We start from the raw sequence: 16,294 nt of genomic DNA, 5'->3' as shown, positions 1-16,294 counted from the left end.
ATCTGTCTCCCCATATACCTGTGTCCCCATCAGGCTCCCCCATACATCTGTGTCCCCATCAGCCTCCCCATACATCTGTGTCCCCACCACTCATCAGGGTATCCCCACAAACTGGTGTCCCCGTTAGAATCCCCCACATTTTTGTGTCCCAATCACTCATCAGAGTCCCTTTGCACATTTGTGTCCCATCACAGGCCACCCCCGCTTGCATATTTGTGTCCCCATCACAGCCATCACCCCCCACACATATTTGGGTCCCCTTCAGAGCTATCCCCACACACACATTTTTGTGCCACCATCAGCCCCCCCTCATGTTTGTGTCCCCATCAGAGCCATCATATTTGTGTGTCCCCATCAGCCCCCCATATGTTTGTGTCCCAATAAGAGCCATCGGCTCCCCCATATGTTTATGTCCCCATCAGAGCCATCAGCCCCCCAATATGGTTATGTCCCCATCAGAGCCATCAGCCCCCCCTATATTTGTGTCACCATCAGAGCAATCAGCCCCCCATAAGTTTGTGTCCCCATCAGAGCTATAACCCCCTCCATATGTTTGTGTCCCCAATAGAGCCATCAGCCCCCTCCCCAAATTTGTGTCCCCATCAGAGCCATCAGCCCCCCATGTTTGTGTCCCCATCAGTCCCCCAGATGTTTGTGTCCCCATTAGAGCCATTCAACCCATCCCTCACACATTTGTAAGCATCTCACATCAGCACCCCCTGCATGTGTACTTTACCAGCACTTCTCAGACATTACACTGGCTGAACAGACGTACTGCACCTCCCGTCTCCCGCCCCGCTGGTATTACACACTGGTTACTGTTTTTTGTTTTTTTTAAAAGCCAGTGGCGTGAAACAAACCTCAAAAACTTCCGCTCGGTGCCAAAAAAAAGTGCACACAAAGAATGAAACACAAAAACATGCAATGGGTGTTCAGAGTCCTCCGCTAGGGAAAGACCTTACCCTGATCCCCCGGGGCGTTAGGCTCCAGACAGGGACTGAGGTACTTATACAATGGGTCCATCTGGCTGAAACCAGGCGGACCCCCGTTTACTTGAAGGTCTGCTGAAACAGACCATCCCAAGTACAGGTGGGGCTCCCCCAAAGGGAGACCCCCAAAGGAGAGGGCGAACCAAGCCAAAAGGCCTATGTCCACCCCTTCCCAAGGCTTTCAGAGTAGGCCCGAGGACACACACCCTACTCACCAGTGACAAAACGTGTACACATATCAAACAAAAAATACAAAAAAGTGACAAACAGGGGATTAAATAAAAAGTGGGGGGGATAGAAAGGTGGGAGAGTGAAAAGCGACCATTGTGTAATACAATGGCCGGCCCTCCGGCCAGGATTAAAAATTTCCCCTGGTCCCAGCCAAAAGGCTCGGCCCAGGAGGCAGGTGTGAAAAACGTGTGTAGTGGTGAAGTGACCATGGTGCCATAAAATCAAGTGCCTAAACACAGAGACTGTACGGCACCCCTGAACTGCCACTTCAGGGGCACATTCACCACTGGCTTTTCAAAGCAACCCTGGCCCACAGCCCAGACCACAGCAGCCCCCACCCCAGGCAGGAAGGCATGGAGTTCTGGAAGCTTGGTGAGAGCCCTTGCCATCAGGCTTCACAGTCGTTCCGTCTCTCCTACCTAATTACATTTGGGAAATACTGGCTGCACACTGGTTACTGGTTAACAGCGAGGCAGGAGGCGGGAGCAGGGAGGTGGCAACAGGTCTACACTAAAGCACTTCATTGGCTGTCCATGGTCCCAGCAGCCAACATAGTGAGTAAGGATGAGCTCAGACGTGTTCGCATGCTGCACATGCCGAGCCCGCTAGGAAGTCAGCACTACGCTGCGCTAATCACAGGCAGTGAGACATTTCCCAATGTGCGGCTACAGAGATCGGGAAATGTCTCACGGACTCTGATTAGCGCTGTGCAGTGCTGACTTGCTAGCGGACTCGGCACATGCAGCATGCGAACACGCCGGAGCTCATCCTTATTAGTGAGATGACGGGAGGGATTGCGGGACCTGCGTTGAATATTGCTGGGGGTGAATATGCAGCGCTAGTTCCACAACTGACAAGAGGACCGATGACTCCAGCTGCGGGCCAGAAGAAGTGGCCTGGTGGGCCGGATGTGTCCCGCAGGCCATACTTTGGAGACCCCTGGTGTATGGCCACATTTATACACCTAAATTTACCAATTGCGCGTTCAGTGTCATTAATTGTTAATGGCACACCAAACACAAAAGCAAATACGCATTTTGCCACATGAAAAAACAAGTGATAAATGCAGTAAAAGATGTGCAAAAATGTCCCCTGAGCTATTTTGTCATGTGTAGCACAGCCCATTGAAATCAACGAGCTGCCCTACATGTTTCACTGGAGAAACAAGCAAAAAAACTTGCACTCCCACTAATCTAGGTGTGAATGGGGCCTGAAAGTGAAATTGGTGCGTTTACACAAGAGCAATGAGTCTCCATTCACATCTGTGCGTTTCCAAACGCATGGAAAACTGCACAGAAAATACACGTTTCACCATGCGTTTCAGAAATGCTGCAAATGTGCATCATGCTTGTGTTATCATTAGATGTTAAAGGCTCCCCAAGTGCAGCAAATGCACCAAAAACTGCAGTAACACACCACGACCTGCTCCAAAAAAAGTTCTGGAGCTTCTCTGGGCGATTGTCATGCTTAAGGCAGCTCATTGAAGTGAATGAGCTGCCCTATCCGTGACGAGTAAAAACACTCCAAAGTACCCAAAACAAACACATGCCGGAATGTGAGTTTTCACTACGCGAAGATGTGAACAGGGCCTGACAACCAATTGTCTCCGTCAACTCCCTCCTATGTACTTGTATAAAGATGGACAAACACCGTGCAACCTGATTGTACAATCTCTGTACAATTTCCTTTAGATTTACCAAAATGATGGAATAGAGGACACACTTGAACAATCCATTAAATTTGTATCCAGGACAGACAGGCCTTTGTACTACATAGCTGATGGGAGATCTAAAGGCAATTGTACAATCAGCTGGTATAGGGAGTAGGTGGAAGGTAGTATTGTAATGAAGGAGTGTGGTCCAGAGTGGTGAACACACCCTATCATGCCCTCTTCTGTGATGCAACAAAGAAGTGAAGGCTTCTGGGAGATGACCTATAGGAAGTGAATGCTGATACAAGCTACAGGAAGTGATGGAATCTGAAAATCTGTTCAAAAATACAAATAAACTGACAAGATGTGAACAAGGTGGGTTAGAAAAAAGCACATTGGGATGGCTGGGCCAGAAATGGCATTGGAAAATGCTTCTATTTACTATGAACACTGAAATTCTGCTCAAAAAGGTGAACTTGTCTTTTAACTACTAAACATAATAAACATTTTAGGTAGCCATACCATACTCGCTTTGAATTTCACCTGATTCCTGCTGAATTGGCCAAAATTTGAGCTGTGGATCTGTTGGTACCCCTGTGGATCTGATGGTACCCCTTTGCTTAAAGTGGAGTTCCATCCAAAAGGGGAAGCTCTGCTTAATTGCCTCCCCTGGTTTTTACAGGTACCTGCACCCACTTCCAGATGACTTTGCTGCAGAAAACTCATCCTGAAGTTTGTCCCCCTTCTCCTTCCCCTGACGCCAGGCCATTCACAAAGCACAACGCGTCCAAGTGGTGGTCCCTTGGGCCTTGCATACATCACATATTAGGTGGTGGCAGGGAATGGAGTACTGGCCACATGGTGATGGAAACAGGCTAAGAGTGCGACCTCTAACTTTTAGGTCAACAGTTGTAGCACTAGAAGTGATACAAGGTCAGTGATGAGGCACCGGATTGGCTAGGGGTGAGCTTCTGTGACTCCAAAAACTCTGAGATGGAAGGTTGGCAGGGAACTCTAATACAGTAGATTTTAGAGTGTAATGAGGTGATGGGGAGGCTGATGGCTTCACTTCCAGCCTCTGCTTCCCACTCCTGGCTCTGCTACTGCCATTTATTACTGCTGGAGGTAGAGAAGGCCAAGATCCTCCTAAACCCCATAGACAAAGGAAAGGGAGGTAGAAGAGCAGGATACAGCTACAGTGGCTGGAGAGGGAGAAGTGTTAGTCAGCTGCTCTATCATCTTAGCCAACTGGGCCCTCCTTCGAGCTGGGTGGTAGATTTTCATGCAGGAGAACCCAGCTTGTTAACCCTTCTGCCCCTTTTAAAGTTTTAAGCACAGATGTTTCAGATGACCATAATTTTGTCAGAAGGCAAGGTATTAAAGAATGCAAGGTGGCAGAGGCTCTGTGACCAGTTGCTGTGGAAATCCCTCCTTGATCTACCGCTGCCCATCACGCTAATGATCTATGGCTATGCCATCAGCCTGTGTCAACCACTTCATCATTAAAGGATAAGTTCACCTTTGGGAACATGTTACATGTTCCACCCGTTTCTAAGGTGGAACATGTAACATGTTCTCAATGCTGCAGCTGATGCCCACTACCCCCCTTGTGGCAGCAGTATGGGGAGAATTTTCCTGTACTACCTGTCACCCACATGGCCGCGTCATTCAGTCACACAGCTCTGTCGGCTTGTAGTTCTCAATGAACTACCACAGCGCTGTGGAGCACCATGGTAGTCCATCGATTTCTTCCTGTCAGTGTATCTGCCTGTCCATATGGGATGTACAGCACAGAGATATAATGACAGATCTGAAGGAGACCTGCATGGTACCAGCCTTCTGATCACTGATGCACTGCTTTACAGACTTCAAAAAAAAAACAAAAACGCACATTTTTTTACCTGCAAAAAATGTGCATTTATTATTTATTTCTAAAAAGGTGAACTTATCCTTTAACCACTTCAATACCAGATACCTTCCCGCCCAGGCCAATTTTCAGCTTTCAGCGCTGTCGCAATTTGAATGACAATTGCGCGGTCATACAACACTGTACTCAAACTATTTTTTTATCATTTTGTTCCCACAAATAGAGCTTTCTTTTGGTGGTATTTGATCACCTCTGCGTTTTTTATTTTTTGCGCAACAAATAAAAAAAGACCAGAAACGTTTTTCTTTGTTTATTTTATTTTTTTGTAAATAAGTGCGTTTTCTTCTTCAATGACGGGCACTGATATGGCTGCACTGATGGGCACTGATATGGCTGCACTGACGGGCACTGATACGGCGGCACTGATGGGCACCGATGAGGTGGCACTGATGGGGTTGCACTGATGATGGGCACTGATAGGTGGCACTGATGATGGGCACTGATAGGTGGCACTGATAGGCGGCACTGATGGGTGGCACTGGTATGAGGCACTAATGGGCACTCAAAGGTGGCAATGATGGGCACTCATAGGCGGCACTGATGGGTACTTATGGGTGGCATGTAAGGAAGATAGGGGGCGCTAGATACCATACTATTCAAGTGCTCTAAATAAATAAATCTCCTGCATTACCAAAAAAATGGAAATGTAAGAAAGCTAGGGGGCGCTAGATACCATACTATTCAAGTGCTTTAAATAAATAAATATCCTGCATTACCAAAAAAATGAAAAACATAATAATGACAAATCATAATTAGATTACACATTGGAGTGCCCACAATAGTGAAAAAAATATATAGTGATTGATTGTCCACATAAAAAAGTGTTTTGAAGTGGTTGAAATGATATCTTTCAATAATATCCCAATCTTGTTGCTGTAAACGAAAGGTTTTCCATCACCAAAGGAAAATAAGAAAAGGAAAACACCTCGAAGTAGTAGATATCTGCTTACCAGATACCAATGACTCCTTTAGTTAAAAAGAGAGTCACTAGCGCTTGTGCAGGGTTGTGCCTGCTCACATGGATGGCCGGACTGTGGTTGGTATTATAGGCATGGATCGTTCCCGTCAAGCTCATTCAAGATAGGATAAGGATACATAGGAAACAAAAACAGTCTCCATAGCGTAAAACCATTTATTAAAAAAGTAAACAAATTAAAAAGCCAAATGGCCGCTTACATTGGTGGGTGCCTACCCGGCACTGGGGCTGCTTGCATGTCAGGGTGACTTCACAGTCAGAAAAAGCCTTTCATGTCTCCTCCACGCTGGCGTGCGTTCCAGCTTACACAGGGGGGCAGCCAAAGGATCCGGATGTTGTTGGGTGATAGGACATGTGACCACGTACCGTCACCCTGACATGCAAGCAGCCCCAGTGCCGGGTAGGCACCCACCAATGTAAGCGGCCATTTGGCTTTTTAATTTGTTTACTTTTTTAATAAATGGTTTTACGCTATGGAGACTGTTTTTGTTTCCTATGTATCCTTATCCTATCTTGAATGAGCTTGACGGGAACGATCCATGCCTATAATACCAACCACAGTCCGGCCATCCATGTGAGCAGGCACAACCCTGCACAAGCGCTAGTGACTCTCTTTTTAACTAAAGGAGTCATTGGTATCTGGTAAGCAGATATCTACTACTTCGAGGTGTTTTCCTTTTTCTTATTTTCCTTTGGTGATGGAAAACCTTTCGTTTACAGCAACAAGATTGGGATATTATTGAAAGATATCATTTCAACCACTTCAAAACACTTTTTTATGTGGACAATCAATCACTATATATTTTTTTCACTATTGTGGGCACTCCAATGTGTAATCTAATTATGATTTGTCATTATTATGTTTTTCATTTTTTTGGTAATGCAGGATATTTATTTATTTAAAGCACTTGAATAGTATGGTATCTAGCGCCCCCTAGCTTTCTTACATTTCCATTTTTTTGGTAATGCAGGAGATTTATTTATTTAGAGCACTTGAATAGTATGGTATCTAGCGCCCCCTATCTTCCTTACATTCCTTTTTTTGATTATCTATTTTTTTGATTATTCAAAAATTGGGGAGCAGCTTACACTGATTGTTTATATATTTCCACAAATTTTCTTTATTGTTGGGAATGTTTTCTTACTAGATGTATCACCAGTATATGTAATTCATATATATTATCTGCTATCGACACCACTGGCGCGAAAGTTTTTACTATTTTCTACTACTTATGGGTGGCACTGATAGGTGGCACGGATGGGCTCTGACAGGTGGCACCGATGGACACTGATGGGTGGCACTGATGATACTGATTGGTGGCACTGATGACACTGATTGGTGGCACTGATGAACCTAAGGGTGGCATTGCTGGGCATCAGTGCAATATAATGGTGCCAATCAGTGCCCATTTGTGGGCACTGATTGGCACAGACTGGGCACTGCCTGGGCACATGTAGATGGCCATGGGGTACATACCTGGCCATCCACATGTTGCACCCTTCCCTGGTGGTCCTAGTGGCGATCCCTGGTGGTCCAGTGTGGTCATCTGAGGGGGGGCTGCGCTGATAAACAATCAGCACAGACCCCCCGTCAGGAGAGCTGCTGATCGGCTCTCCTCTACTCGCATCTATCAGACGCGAGTGAGGAAAAGCCGATCAACGGCTCTTCCTATTGACATCGTGATCAGCCGTGATTGGACACGGCTAATCACGTGGTAAAGAGCCTCCGCCGAAGGTTCTTTACCAAGATCGGTGGAGCGGTGTGTCAGACTGACACACCGCTCCACCGATCGCTGCCATGCGCGCCCCCGTCATATGACGCCCAGTCAGGATAACAGAATCACCGCCCGGCCGTCAATCTGCTATAGGCCTGGGCGGGAAGTGGTTAACTAACTCTTCCTACTGACTGGGCTCACACTCACAGGAAGTGCCAGGAGGTGGCACCTCCCTTTATACCTGTCTGTGGTCCCCCTTTTCAAACATGGTCTGCGGAGGGCTGACTGCAGACACTGACCCAACCTACTCTGGCTGGTCGCTGGTCCTCCTCCTATTCCTTCTTCAAAGGGAAACTAAGTAGGGGTTGGGCATGAGTCAGCGCTGTGTTATAGCCTAGGCCAACAAGGACCAGGCCTAGGGCGGCACTTTGCTGGGGGTGGCAAAAAAGTCACCCTCCAACACACGATAAAAAAATCTCCCCCCCTCCCGTGTCCAACTGCAAAATAGTCTAGCTTTTTTGTAGCCGCTACACTGTATGGAGCCAGTTTCATCATTGCATGGGGCAGACTGTGCGGAGGGGGGGGCAGCGACAGGCGCGGCCGGTGACATGCCATAAAGCGGCAGGTGACTGTCCAGACTGGCAGCACTCAGAGTCTGTACAACTGCCAGAGACGGAGCCTAATGCTCTGCCTACCTTCCTCCGCAGCATCCTTCTGGCCCGGGCTCTGTCGACTGGATGGGAGAGAAGACGAGGGGAACTCCCAGCCCGGCCACCCAGCAAGCAAGCACTGGTGCACTGTGCATCCTCCTAAATAATGTAAGTGTGCTAGGTCCAGTGCACATTTTACTGCCACTTGTCAAGCATGTGTGGCATGTAGACAAGGAGAAGTTTGAACAAGGTAGTTGTTGGCTCCTGTCTCTGAACACCTCCTGTCAGTCATACCTGTGTAGCTAGCACAGAGCTGAGGAGGATTTTAAGAGCACCTTCAATGGCTCCAATCCATGCTGCATAGGTCTGTCCCCAGCAAACACATGCAATGTCCCTGGTGGTGCAAACCTGCTGCTTGTCAGACTTGGACAAAAGCTGCAACTACCCTGTTTCCCTGAAAATAAGACCTAGCGTGATTGTCGGTGATGGCTGCAATATAAGCCCTACTCCCCAAATAAGCCCTAGTTAAAGTCCTTGTAGGTCTTTTCAGGGTAGGGCTTATTTTCGGGGAAACAGGGTAGGGCTTATTTGAGGGGTAGAGCTTACATTGCAGCCATCACCGACAATCACGCTAGGTCTTATTTTCGGGGAAACAGGGTAAATGCCACATGGGTCTGCTAGGTAACAGGCAGGGACAGAAGCTATCTCTTTGATGATAGAAAGCACCATGTCTCTTAATTCTGTGCTCAACAAGAGCAGTTGCATTTAGTTTACAACTGCTTTCTATCTTAGGATAAATAGGATCAATCAAATAAAAAGTGCTTAATATGCATTACATTAAAGGCTAACTAAAGGTACATTTTTTTTTTTTTAAACAAACCTATTATACTTACCACCTATGTGCAGTTGTTTTTGCACAGAGTGGCCCCGATCCTCCTTTTCTGGGGTCTCTCAGCAGCACTCCTGGCTCCTCCTCTTCTCTCTCTCTGGGCACTCTTGCGAGCGCACTCCTGTGTTCTGCTGCTGCGTCCATTGACACAGACAGCAGGATTCGGCCCTGCCCCCCGTCTTTGGATTTGATTGACAGCAGCGGGAGCCAATGGCTGCGCTGCTATCAATCTATCCAATCAGGGCACGAGACACCGGCTAGAGCTGGTGTGCTCGTCCCCGGCACGAGAAAGATAAGGTTCAGGCAAGTAAAACTGGGGCTCTGGGGGGCTGCTGCATGACAGGAAGTTTTTCACCTTAATGCATAGAATGCATTAGGGTGAAAAACCTTGAGGGTTTACAACCCCTTTAATATTCAGATACTGCAATAAAGTGTTCCACACTACAAATTTATTAAACAGTCCGCATTCAGTGAAAATTTGTATGCTCCAAAGTGCTCCGTGCTATAATCAATACATAATTTATATACAATAATAAGCTGTGATATGAAAGTGCTCAGTGCCTCTGTATGCATTATTCCAGTGCCCCAGGTGTCACACACTGCGCTCCCCTCCTATGTGTCCTCACTCACCGGAACAATAAAATATCTACACCTTGTGAAAGATAGGAGATCGGGTCAGCCTCATATTTACTTCTCTAATCCATGTACATGTTGAAAGAGTAAAGATCGGACACGGGTGCCCATAGTGTAAATCCATTTTATCAGATTAAAAATACATTACAAGTAGCTGCTACTCACATATAAAACTCCTCGTACCCAAGCTACCAGCGCTTACTACACTATGGATTTACACTATGGATGCCCGGTCTTTACTCTTTCATGTACATGGTGGGACTGCGCCATTGCGGCGGACAAAATCGGACACCAGGTGTCACTTTTTTGGGGACCAGTGACACTAATACAGTGATCAGTGCTAAAAATATGCACTGCCACTGTACTTTTTTTATTATTTATTTCAGGTACTTATATAGCGCCATCAAGGTGGAGCCTAAAAAGGAAGGGGTGTGGTTTACAGATAGGGTGGGTCCTAAACATGAAGGGGCATGGCCTTGACAGAAAGGGGTGGGTCATATTTAAATTAGGGGGTGCACAAGTTTAGTCAGGCCTAGGGCAGCACAAAATCTAAATACATCACTGGCATGAGTGCATTACAACAATGAGGGGAATGAACTCCTGCGCTGCCTAGTTGGTGAATGTGTATTGATAAAGGAAAGCGTAGCAATACAGAAGATAAAAATAAAAGAAATCAATATAAATTACAAGGATTTGGCTCTTTTCATACAATCGGACCGATTGGGTCCACCTGTCCGTTTCTCAGGCGGACCCGATCGGGCCACCCATTGTCCTCTATAAGGAGGCGGATGTCAGCGGACTTGTGTCTGCTGACACCCACCTGGCATCTGATCTGACAAAATCCGCTGAAAACAGATGCCCCATAGAGTAGAGCGAGCTCTGTCCTTGCCCGCTTTGCATAGCAGAGTAGACATGGATCTGTCATCCGCCTGTTCAGCAGGGATCAGCGGAGGGATATCTCGCTGAGTAGGCAGATTCCGCTCAGACGGATCTGCCCCGTGTGAAAGGGGCCTAAATGAATGATGCTGCTGCAGTCACAAATGTGTTCCCACAACGTACAGACTAAATAATATAAAGTGTGCTGCTCTGCAAATCAGTGTGCAAAACAAAAGTACTGCTAACAACTACCACAAATAACTAAAAACATAAACATGTCCAAAATTCATATCTTCAATTCATCAATAAAATATAGGTAGGTACACACATTAGAATAAATATAAATCAAAGTCTATATAGTAGTGAAACAAATCTGTGTCTGTGTGTCCATAGTATATCAATTTTCTTCAGTACTCTTGTGGTACCTTTTAAAATGATAGTTCACCTTTACAAAAACCTGCCTGAAAATAAGGGGTGTTTGTAGATAAAAACAAACTGTGTAGCTCTAATTAAAGACGAATAACACCCTTGCTACAGGTGTCGGCCATTTAAATACCTTATGAAGCCTGACTGGAACGCTCCCACGACGTTGACAAGTGAGGCCTAGTCATCACTACTCACCTCCACCAGTACAGGAGTGATCTCTTTCTCTGATTCAAACCCCCTCACATGTCCTTTCTCTCCTCTGATGCAGTAGCTTTGAGCTCAGCATTTGAGAGCTCACTCCTGTACTGGTGGAGGTGAGCAGTGATGACTAGGCCTCACTTAGCAACGTCCTGGGAGTATTCCAGTCAGGCTTCATGAGGTACGTAAATGGCCTACATCTATAGCAAGTGCTTTATCCAACTGTAGTCAGAGCTGCACAGTTTGTTTTTATCTACAGACACCCCTTATCTGCTTAGACAGTTTTGTAGTAAAGGTGAACTATCCCTTTAAATCAATCACAGTGCTCCTAAGTGAATCCACATGTGTTACTTCTGTGCTCACTAATCTCTCACCTTCCTGTATATGATATACGCAAAATGACCATCAGAAATCTCTTGTATAATCCGTAGATCTCCCATCCATCAGTGAACCTACAGCTGTTACTTCACATACTCTTGATGCTCTTGGCACTGGTCCCTTTAACTACTTTAAGACCAGGCCTATTTCTGACATTTGCTGTTTACAAGTTAAAATCAGTATTGTTTGCAAAAAAATGACTTAGAACCCCCAAACATTAAATACATATATTTTTTAGCAGAGACCCAAGAGAATACAATGACCGTCATTGCAATATTTTATGTCACACTGTGTTTGCGCAGCGGTCTTTCAAACTCATTTTTTTGGGAAAAATACACTTCAATGAATTAAAAAAAAATTAAACAGTAGAGTTAGGCCCAATTTTTTTGTATAATGTGAAAGATGATGTTATGCCAGGTAAATAGATACCCAATATGTCATGCTTTCAAATTGTGCACACTCGTGGAATGGCGACAAACTACGTTACTTAAAAATCTCCATAGGTGTCGCTTAAAATTTTTTTAATGGTTACCAGGTTAGAGTTACAGAGGAGGTCTTGTACTAGAATTATTGCACTTGTGATTGCGACGATACCTCACATGTGTGATTTGAACACTGTTTACTTATATATGCATTTTATTTAGCGCGTGAGCATGGGGTGATGGGGCACTTTCAAATTTCTTTCTTTTTTTTTTCTTACACTGTTCCTTTAATTTTTTTTTCTGATCACTTTTATTGCTGTCACAGGGAATGTAAACATCCCTTGTGACTAGGGTTGTCCCGATACTGATATTAGTATCGGTACCGATACTGAGCATTTGCCCAAGTACTTGTACTCGGGCAAATGCTCCCGATGCTTCCCCCGATACCTGGACTGTCAGCGGTGATCGCTGCGTGGGGGAGTTACAAGCTTCTCCCCCCGCGGCTTTCAGCTGCTTAGTGACATACAGCGGTGATCGGTGCTTGTAACTCCCCCACACACGATCACCGCTGACTGTCACTTCATCCTCCATGCCTCCCCTGTTCCTCTGTCTCCTTCTCTGTCCCCTCCATTCTGCTGTGCCTCTCCGCTGTCCCCTCTCCTTCTTTGTCCCCTCCATTCTGCTGTGCCTCTCCTTCTCTGTCCCCTCCGCTGTCCCCTCTCCTTCTCTGTCCCCTCCGTTCTGCTGTGCCTCTCCGCTGTCCCCTCCGTTCTGCTGTGCCTCTCTGCTGTCCCCCTGATTACGATGTGTCAGTTTATGAATGGAGAGAAGCCGCTGTCTTCTCTCCATTCATTTTCAGTGCAGCTGAGGCTGCAGAGAAAGGGACTGGGGAATCTCTATCCTCGGTCTCTTTCTCTGTCTCAAGGGGGAGAATTCAGGGGTCTGTTAAGACACCTGATATCTCACCAAAGCCCCCCAACAGGGCTGATTAAAAAAAAAACAAAAAACACATATTGCAATATAGAATAAAAAAAATATTATTGTAAAAAATAAAAATTGTAAATAAAAAAAAAAAAAAAAAAGACACACAGACACCGTTCACCCCCTCCCCCCCCCCCAAAAAAGAAAGCATTGTTAAAAAAAAAAAACACTGTCACGTGTAGGGCTGGGGAAAAAATCAATTTAAATCTTGAATCGAGTTGAGAGGTCAAATCGATTCAAAATTTAAGCAAATCGATTTTTAAACATTTTTTTTTCTTCACCGCGCCAGTCCCGAGGCACTGCGGGCATGAGTTTTTAGGCAAGGCCGCGGCTTCGGCCTAGTCCGCGGCTACGGCCGGACGCCGCGGCCTCGCATGCCCGCAGCGCCTGGGGACCAGCGCTGACACTGCGCCGGGCCTGAAGAGCTGCGGGCAAGGAGTTCTTAGGTGAGGCCGCGGCTTCGGCCTAGTCCGCGAGGCTGGACGACGTGAACTAGGCCGAAGCCGCGGCCTCGCCTAAAAGCTCATGCCTGCACCGGCGCGGTTTCCAAAGAAATAAAAAAAAAACTCGATTCGAATCGTGAATCGAGTTTTTTTTAAGAGAATCGAAGTTTTTTTTTTTTTAGAAAATCTCCCAGCCCTAGTCACGTGACATTAAAAAAAAAAAAAAAAAAAAAAAAAAATATCGGTACTTGCACTCGGTCCTAAAAAAGTGGTATGGGGACAACCCTACTTGTGACAGTAATAGGCAGTGACAGCTACTCTTAATGGAGAGATCTGGTGTGACTTCGCTTCTGGGTTTCTACACTGGAGACCCGATCAAAGCCGAATCTGGCTTTGTTTGGGTCTCTGGCCAGCTGGCAGACATGCCGGCTGGTGGCTTGGATCTCCCGGTGGGATGGGAGACCTGGGAAGAGCGGCGTGGAGGGAGGGATGTCCCCCTCCTTGTAATAACAGCCGAGTGGCTGCTTAACCGCATCAGTTGTTATTACAAGAAAGCCGACCATCGGCTCTAAAAAATGGTACCGGGGTGATGACTGCAGCTGCAGGCACCATCCCGGTATAACCACTTCAGCAAAATGACATACAGGTATATGATTTTGCGGGAAGCGGTTAAGGTCTCTAAGTGGGTAAATATAAAATATCCATAGTTATAAACCAGAAGACCAAATCACAAAGAGAGATTACCAATGCAATTAGAGAAACATATTTACAGGATTTACCAATGAGAGTCACCAGTAGACATGTACAGAATGGAAAGATTTGCTTAGGGCAGCAACTAACGATTATTTTCATAATCAATTAATCGGCCGATATATATATATCTATAGATATAGATATATATATATATATATATCTCTATATATATATCTCTATATACACACATATACATACATATACATACATACATACACACACACACACACACAGGTGTCCCCCCAGTACAGATGGCATATTCCTCCCCTCTCACATGGTGTCACTGCCCCACCTCTTCTCAGTGCTCCCCTCCCCCCCTCCGGTGTCCCAGCTTCTCTCACCCCTTCATGGTGACAACGGCTCCCCCTCGGTGTGCCGGGTGGTGTGGGGTGGAGTTTCAGTCCCGGTTCACCCCACCCCCCCTCCTTCTCTCTCTTGCACTCTGAGGTAAGCTCGGTATCTCAGCCGGCCGGTGCCCCTCCTCCTCCTCCGGACCCGCCACATGCGACCCGGCCGACTCCTTGGCGCAAAGGGCACCCCGAAGCCGGGAGATGGATGCACGCATGTGCAGAGCACGCCCTCTAGTCACGGCAGCGCTGGAAAGCAGCTCGGCGAGGGCTTGTCGTGCCTGCGCCCTGCGGCGGGCCTATCGGAAGGCTGCTGGGTAGTGGGGGAGGATGAGCCGAAAGCAGCGCAGGCACGTTGCTGGCGGGATGTCAGCTGGGGAGAATGCGAGCAGGCGTAGCTGTGTGCTTGCAGACAAGGCACATGCATACATATAGGATACACAGGATTCTAACGGACCGGCAGGGAGGAAGGTGCGGACCAGCTAATCGATAATGAAAATCGTTGTCAACGATTTTCATTATCGATTATTATCGATAATATCGATTAATCGTTTCAGTCCTAGATTTGTTTACGACTAGATTCGTTATGCTACTAATTTTGTTTTGTTGGTTCTTTTTGAAATTCATTTAGATTATTTTAGTATATTATTTTCTAACAAATTCCAAATTTTCGCAACTATTAGAATTCAGATCGATCGAACAATGATCGACCAATTCAAATTCTGTGTGAAGAATAGCTGATTGTTAAGGAGCGGGCCATGAAGCCGGCCGCCATGTCCTTATCAACTGACAGCTGAATAGAAACAGAATTGCTGGCGAATAAAAATTCTGAAAAAAATAAAAAACAGCAATCTATACCAGGCTCTTTGGGTCTGTTGTGGATTTTAAGGGGAACCCCACGCCAAATTCGGCCTGCTCCTTAATAACCCGCTATTTTTCACACAGAACTTGAATCAGTTAATCGTTTTTCAACCAATCTGAATTGGAATTATTGCAAAAATTCGGAATTCTTTAGAAAATAAACTAAAATAATCTAAACAAATAAACAAAATCAACAAAATTAAATTAGTAATATAATGAATCTATCCAAAACGAACATGTGAAACGGAACAAAACAAAAGGAATTTTAACAAAATTCGTTACCATTTCATTTGGAGATTGATACATCAAGAATAACCAAACATGTATTCAAATTTATACTTGGGCAGAAATTAATTGCGCATGCCTAGACCCCAGAATGATAAATTTGCAGCAGGGTGGATAAAAAAAATCAATGTTTTAAAAAAAAAAAATCTGTTTATTTAAATGAGATTTTTTTGATTTTTTTAATCAAATTTATTTAAAAAAAATGCTTTTGGAGTAAAAATCTATCTAACAATAGTTTTCTATTTAAGATACATTAATAATTTAGTTTATTCAGCATGAAGTGGAGCTTAGTTTTGCAGCATGAGGCTGTATATTCTGCAATATTTAAATTTTTGGAAAACTCATTCAATGAATCCAAGCTCTGCGAGCTGAGATAACATGCACTGCATTAATGCATTCACACAATTTCACAGTAACCAGGAGATAAAACAAAGTTCAGTATTATTCCTTTATCCCATTGTTTTGCAACAATGGGATAAATGAATCCCATAGGAATCTATGTACACTACAAACTGTATGATTGCATCGGTTCTGATATCACGGTTTTACTAACCCGACAGCTTATTATTCTAAATAGGAAACCTTCATTTTGTTTTCAAATATTAAAGATTCTAACTACCAGCAAGAAAAAGTCCTTATATTTAACCACTTAAAGACCAGCCT

General features: G+C 45.3%; 1 protein-coding gene across 1 annotated transcript in view; it reads right to left on the bottom strand.

Annotated features, from left to right (window-relative positions):
• The window catches only part of LOC141134442 (UPF0235 protein C15orf40 homolog), a 243,228-nt gene that overhangs the window by 86,081 nt on the left and 140,853 nt on the right, over positions 1 to 16,294 (bottom strand). The window lies entirely within an intron of this gene.

Source organism: Aquarana catesbeiana, linkage group LG03 (genome assembly GCF_042186555.1).
Source record: "Aquarana catesbeiana isolate 2022-GZ linkage group LG03, ASM4218655v1, whole genome shotgun sequence".
NCBI classification, from domain to species: domain Eukaryota; kingdom Metazoa; phylum Chordata; class Amphibia; order Anura; family Ranidae; genus Aquarana; species Aquarana catesbeiana.
Note: the sequence above shows the minus strand (reverse complement) of the source record. Positions and strands in the feature narration are given on the sequence as shown.